Source organism: Mustela lutreola, chromosome X (assembly GCF_030435805.1).
Source record: "Mustela lutreola isolate mMusLut2 chromosome X, mMusLut2.pri, whole genome shotgun sequence".
Classification (NCBI taxonomy): Eukaryota; Metazoa; Chordata; class Mammalia; order Carnivora; family Mustelidae; genus Mustela; species Mustela lutreola.
In genome coordinates, this window is record NC_081308.1 from 78,228,074 (window position 1) to 78,236,003 (window position 7,930).

Here is a 7,930-nt window from a genome sequence, read left to right on the forward strand (position 1 = left end):
TTTACCAGACTGCTGAAGGGGTTAATGGGACAAGAAAGGTTAAGAATCCTTCGCTTTACCATTTCTTTACCATTTCAAGGTCATTTTCTCTTATAGGTTTATGCATTTTCTCTGTGTCATCTCATTGTTTTTCCATCAATTGAGCTGCCATCTGTGCACAGATTATTCCCGGATCTACAGCATTAAGTACACCTGGTGGCTCATTTGGTTAAACTACTGCCTTTGGCTCAGGTCATGATCCTGAGTGCTGGGGTCAAGTCCTGCATCCGACTCCCAGCTCCACGGGGAGTCTGCCTCTCCCTCTAATCTTCTCCCCTCTCATGCTCTCTCTCAGATAAATAAAACACAGACAAATCTGTCTGTCTCTCAAATAAATAAATAAAATCTTTAAAAAAAATCTACCCACACCTCCACTTACATATTTCAAAACTTGCCTAAACCTAAAATAATAACCTCCATTCTTCCCCAAACTTATTCTTTTCTTTTCTTTTTCTTTCTTTCTTTCTTTTTTTTTTTTTTTTTTGGTCTTCCTTATGTCAGTAGATGATACAACCACCTGTCCAATTGCCCAACCCACTAACTTGAGAGACTCTTCCCAATCCCATATCTGATCTTATTTCTTCTTCCCTTGTATAGGCTATCATTACCTCTCACCTTAACTACCATGACTGCATTCTAAGTGGTCTCCCCATCTCCAGCCTTACCCAAGTTAACTTTATATTCTATGCTCAAAAATGATGTATTAAAAATACAAACACTGGGGCGCCTGGGTGGCTCAGTGGGTTAAGCCGCTGCCTTCGGCTCGGGTCGTGATCTCAGGGTCCTGGGATCGAGTCCCGCATCGGGCTCTCTGCTCGGCAGGGAGCCTGCTTCCCTCTCTCTCTCTCTGCCTGCCTCTCCATCTACTTGTGATTTCTCTCTGTCAAATAAATAAATAAAATCTTTAAAAAAAAAAAAAAAAAATACAAACACTATCATTTCACTCTTCTTAAAACAGTTAATTAACTTTCCAATCTCTCCCCTCAACAAATTATCATGGTTTGGGGCCTTTGTTCTCATCTGACCCTATCCTTATCTAGTACTCCAGTCTCATTGATCTTTAATTTCCACCATATACTCTGTCCTAGCCATTCTGAAAATATTTCATTTATTTTTATTTTACTTTGCTTTCCCTAGACTTTCTTCACTCATGAATTCTCTCTTCCTACCATCCCTCTCACCCCATCCTAACTCTTATTCATACTTTCTTTCTTTAAATAAAATGAAATTTTATCCAGGAAGTCTTTGAGACATTATCTTATATCCGCTATGCTTACCAACCCTACATTTCAGTCCTCCTCCCATCCATATACATACACCAACAGGATAGGTGGCTGTCGGGGACTGCCTCCGGCCGGGAAAGTCCCCGCCATTACAAGAAGGCGCTTGGCTCACTGCTAGCAAAACATGCTGCAAGTATACAATGAACTTTCTGGTGAAGCCTGCCTAAAGGAGGACATAGTTATTGGCTGTATCAAATTTAATCAGCGTAGTAACAGGACTCTCATTGGCTCTCCCCATTGCTTGACCCCTTATTGGTCACCCTGCTGTATATAAGCTAAGGAAGTTGATTAAATAAACGGAAATGAAGCATTAACACCGTACCAGGCTCATTGTTGTCCTTGCAGGCCGAGGGCGACAGGTGGCTTTTAAATGTGCTTCCTGGACACACTCTATTCCCCAAAGTGTTATCATTTTTCCCCATACTATATACATAGTGACACTGTAGAATGACTATTTACTTGTCTACTTCCCACATTAGGCTGCATCCTCATCATGCATAAAACATAATAGAGGTACACATGATATTTTAGGATGAAAGAATATATTAATACATAAATAACATTGAAAAACACTAGGCAAAAAAATAGTAACATTTAACAAAACTAATAATGTACTGTATCGTGACTAACATAACATAATAAAACATATATTAAAAATATGCCTGCTAAAGATAAAATTCATCTGAAGACTCATTTCTCAGATGCGCAAACACTGTGAAGATAAACACTGGATACTGCCTCCCACTTTGGCATTGTGAGCTTCACCACCAATAGGTAACTTGAATTGCTTTTACCATAAACCAATTTTATTATCTTTAAATCTGTCAGCTTTTTACATTTTGTGTTCTTTTCAGTTATGGCTGCTTAGATCTACTTTCAGTTGATGCAGCACATTGATTTGGAGTTTCAGATTTTCCAAGGCAATATTTGTGGTAACAAGTGTTTTCTAAACATAGTTCCTTTATTTAAAAATGGGGAAAAAAGAACGTTTAAGAAGTGACTTTTATATACAAATAATATTGTTTTAAGTCTTCATATTAAATAGATGCATCCTATAGGGATAAACACTTAGCATAACACTTATGCATAAACACTGAAACCTTAGCATAAACACTGAAAAATAACAGAAAGCACGCTTCTTTTTTTCAATTTTAAAAAATTTTTGTTAACAAATAATGTATTATTAGCCCCAGGGTACAGGTCTGTGAATCATCAGGCTTACACACTTCACAGCACTCACCATAGCACATATCCTCCCCAATGTCCATAACCCTACCACCCTCTCCTTACATTCCCCCCTCCCCTAGCCCCTACCTCCCACTGACCACCCTCAGTTTGTTTTGTGAGATTAAGAGATTTTTATGGTTTGTCTCCCTCCTGATCCCATCTTGTTACATTTTTTCCTTCCCTACCCCCCAAGCCCCCCACGTTGCCTCTCAAATGCTTCATATCAGGGAGATCATATGAGAATTGTCAGAAAGCACTCTTCTTGATGAAGGAAAATAAATTCAAATAAAATACATACCATGGGGAGATGGAGAGGAGAAGTGAATTGGAGGAAATTGGAGGGGGAGATAAACCATGAGAGACTGTGGACCCTGAGAAACAAACCAAGGGCTTTGGAGGGAAGAGGGTTAAGAGGTTGGGTGAGCCTGGTGGTGGGTATTACAGAAAGCACATATTGCATGGAGCACTGGGTGTGGTGAATAAATAATGAATTCTGGAACACTGAAAAGAAATAAAAAAAAAAAGTCATACCACATTAGATCAGGAATCTTAACCTTTTTTGAACTGAAAGGAGCCTCTAGGGATCATCTAGTCAGTCCCAAAATTTTTTCAAAAGAACATTTTTTTTCTTCTCAGCACTCTCTAAGATATTCCAGTTGCCCAGTTAGGAAGCCAGTGCAATCAGGGAGAACAGAGATGAACAAGATCAACAAGAAAAATCACTGAAGAAAAAGTGAGTTCCTATCAGCTAATTTAGACTTTGTAATATGAATATGTGAATGTGATAAAGTGGCTGATGAAATAACCTGCAGCCATTTGGCCAAAGCAGGAAGATGGCACCAATGTTTTTCATTAAGCAGATAAATCATACTTGTTACTCCAAGATTTCTATAGCCATTATTTGGAAGAATATGGTAGCAGTAATTCTAAACTAGTTAATAGTAATCAATGCATGATTTTACATTGGATAAGCCAGCTAACAGAAGGAAGATTTATATCATGAAAATTCCTGTCAATGTACAATAACCACAGGGAGAAACACTGAAGCAAATAATCCCACAAACTAGGTGTGACTAATAATGATTTCTAGGGCCTTTGAGATAAAAACTTTAATTCCTATCCTTGCCCTTTACTCTTCTCTGTGATTCTCTCTTCCCTGTGGTATTTTAGAATTCTTTTTACCCAAGAGTTAAGGGAAAATGATTATAGGAAAAATGAAACTATGTAAAATATATAATTTATTTTTTTTACTATTATAATATACCCAAATACTTGTGTTTATATCTTCTTCTTCCCAGTTTCTCTCGCTCTCTCCCTCTTTCGCTCTTTTCCTTCTGTCTCTCTTTCCCTCTCTCTCTCTCTCTAACTCACAAAGGACAACCAGGATGTATAATAGAATGACTGAGTTCATCGTTACTATTTACACATTAGTATTATTATTTATACTTCACTAATTCAAGCTAAGTAGTTGATCAGACTAAGAGAGGGAAAATTTCAAATGAAAGCATATATTTAAAGTTGACTACCTTGTATCATCCAAAACGTTTTTGAAAACAAATCCTTCTTGGCCTTGCAAAAGCAGTTCACATTACCTTCCAACTCTTTCTTGATTGACATCCTTTTGGCTTACATGATGCTACTCTATCTTAATATCATTCCTACCATATGGACCAGTATTTCACTGACTATCTTTTAGGTTCGCCTTCTTCCTTCAACCCCTAAAGTTAAATAAATAGATGCCTTAATCCATTTGGACTTTTATAACAAAAATGCCATAGGCTGGTTGTCTTATAAACAATAAAAATTTATTACTCTTTTCTGAAGATTGGGAAGTTCAAAATTAATGTGCTGACAGAGTCACTCTCTGGTGACTCTGCTTCCTTGCTCATAGATGACTGTTTTCACATTGCATCTTCACTTGCTGGAAATGGCAAAGGAGCTCTCTGGGGTGCCTTTTTAAAGATACTGATCTCAAGAAGATCTAACAATTTTAAATATCTATGCCCCTAACATGGGAGCAGCTAACTATATAAACCAATTAATAACAAAATCAAAGAAACACATCAACAATTATACAATTATAGTAGGGGAATTTAACACTCACATCACTGAAATGGACAGATCATCCAAGCAAAAGATCAGCAAGAAAATAAAGGTCTTAAATGATACACTGGACCAGATGGACATCACAGATATATTCAGAACATTTCATCCCAAAGCAACAGAATATACATTCTTCTCTAGTTCACACGAAACATTCTCCAGAATAGAGCACATCCTGGATCATAAATCAGGTCTCCACCAATATCAAAAGATTGGGATCATTCCCTGCATATCTTCAGACCACAATGCTCTGAAGCTAGAACTCAATCACAAGAGGAAATTTGGAAAGAACCCAAATACATGGAGACTAAGCAGCATCCTTCTAAAGAATGAATAGGTCAACCAGGAAATTAAAGAAAAATTGAAAAAAAAATTCATGGAAAAAATGATAATGAAAACACAATGGTTCAAAATCTGTGGGACACAGCAAAGGCAGTCTTGAGAGGAAAATATATAGCGGTACAAGCCGTTCTCAAAAAACAAGAAAGGTCTCAGGTACACAACTTAACCCTACACCTAAAGGAGCTGGAGAAAGAACAACAAAGAAAGCCTAAACCCAGCAAGAGAAGAGAAATCATAAAGATCAGAGCAGAAATCAATGAAATAGAAACCAAAAAACCAATAGAACAAATCAACAAAACTAGGAGCTGGTTCTTTGAAAGAATTAATAATATTGATAAACCCCTGGCCAGATTTATCAAAAAGAAAAGAGAAAGGACCCAAATAAATAAAATCATGAATGAAAGTGGAGAGATCACAACCAATACCAAAGAAATACAAACAATTATAAGAACATACCATGAGCAGCTCTACGCCAACAAATTTGACAATCTGGAAGAAATGGATGCATTCCTAGAGACCTTTAAACTACCACAACTGAACCAGCAAGAAATAAAAAACCTGACAGACCCATAACCAGTAAGGAGATTGAAACAGTCATCAAAAATCTCCAAACAAACAAAAGCCCAGGGCCATACAGCTTCCCAGGGGAATTCTACCAAACATTTAAAGAAGAATTAATTCCTATTCACCTGAAACTGTTCCAAAAAATAGAAATGGAAGGAAAACTTCCAAACTCATTTTATGAGGCCAGCATCACCTTGATCCCAAAACCAGACAAGGATCCCATCGAAAAAGAAAACTACAGACCAATATCCTTGATGAACACAGATGCAAAAGTTCCCAACAAAATACTAGCCAATAGGATTCAACAGTACATTAAAAGGATTATTCACCACGACCAAGTGGAATTTATTCCAGGGCTGCAAGGTTGGTTCAACATCTGCAAATCAATCAATGTGATACAACACATTAATAAAAGAAAGAACAAGAGCCATATGATACTCTCAATAGATGCTGAAAAAGCATTTGACAAAGTACAGCATCCCTTCCTGATCAAAACTTCAAAGTGTAGGAATAGAGAACACATACCTCAATATTATCAAGGCCATCTATGAAAAAACCATCAAATATCATTCTCAATGGAGAAAATCTACAAGCTTTTCCGCTAAGGTCAGGAACACGGCAAGGATGTCTATTATCACCACTGCTGTTCAACATAGTACTAGAAGTCCTAGCCTCAGCAGTCAGAAAACAAAAAGAAATTAAAGGCATCCAAATCAGCAAAGAAGAAGTCAAACTATCACTCTTTGCAGATGATATACTATATGTGGAAAACCCAAAAGACTCCACTCCAAAACTGCTAGAACTTGTACAGGAAATTAGAAAAGTTTCAGGATATAAAATCAATGCACAGAAATCAGCTGCATTTCTCTATACCAACAACAAGACAGAAGAAAGAGAAATTAAGGAGCCAGTCCCATCTACAATTGCCCCAAAACTGTAAGATACCTAGGAATAAATCTAACAAAAGAGGGAAAGAATCTATACTCAGAAAACTATAAAGTACTCATGAAAGAAATTGAGGAAGACATAAAGAAATAAAAAAAATGTTCCATGCTCCTGGATTGAAAGAACAAACATTGTGAAAATGTCTATGCTACCTAAAGCAATCTACACATTTAATGCAATCCCTATCAAAATCACACCCATTTTTTTTCAAATAAATGGAACAAATAATCCTAAAATTTATATGGAATCAGAAAAAAACCTCGAATAGCCAAAGGAATATTGAAAAAGAAAGCCAAAGTTGGTGGCATCACAATTCCAGAGTTCAAGCTCTATTCCAAAGCTGTCATCATCAAGACAGTATGGTACTGGCAGAAAAACAGACACATAGATCAATGGAAAGGAATAGAGAGCCCAGAGATAGACCCTCAACTCTATGGTCAACTAATTTTCAACAAAGCAGGAAAGAGTGTCCAATGGAAAAAAGACAGTCTCTTCAACAAATGGTGTTGGGAAAATTGGACAGCCACATGCAGAAAAATGAAACTGGACCATTTCCATACACCACACACGAAAATAGACTCCAAATGGATGAAGTACCTCAATGTGAGAAAGGAATCCATCAAAATCCTTGAGGAGAACACAGGCAGCAACCTCTTCGACCTCAGCCGCAGCAACATCTGCCTAGGAACATCACCAAAGGCAAGGAAGCAAGGGCAAAAACGAACTATTGGGATTTCATCAAGATCAAAAGCTTTTGCACAACAAAGGAAACAGTTAACAAAACCAAAAGACAACTGACAGAGTGGGAGAAGATATTTGCAAAGGACATATCAGATAAAGGGTTAGTGTACAAAATCTATAAAGAACTTAGCAAACTCAACATCCAAAGAACAAATAATCCAATCAAGAAATGGGCAGAGGACTTGAACAGATATTTCTGCAAAGAAGACATCCAGATGGCCAACAGACACATGAAAAAGTGCTCCACATCACTCAGCATCAGAGAAATGCAAATCAAAGCACAATGAGATATCACCTCACACCAGTCAGAATGGCTAAATTTAACAAGTCAGGAAATGACAGATGCTGGTGAGGATGCAGATAAAGGGGAACCCTCCTACACTGTTGGTGGGAAAGCAAGCTGGTGCAACCATCCTGGAAAACAGCATGGAGGTTCCTCAAAAAGTTGAAAATAGAGCTACCCTATGGCCCAGCAGTTGCACTACTGGGTATTTACCCTAAAGATACAAACATAGTGACCCGAAGGGACACGTGTATCCGAATATTTATAGCAGCAATGTGTACAATCACCAAACTATGGAAAGAGCCTAGATGTCCATCAACAGATGAATGGATAAAGAAGAATTGGTATATATATATATATATATATATATATATATATATATATATATATATATTGCAATACT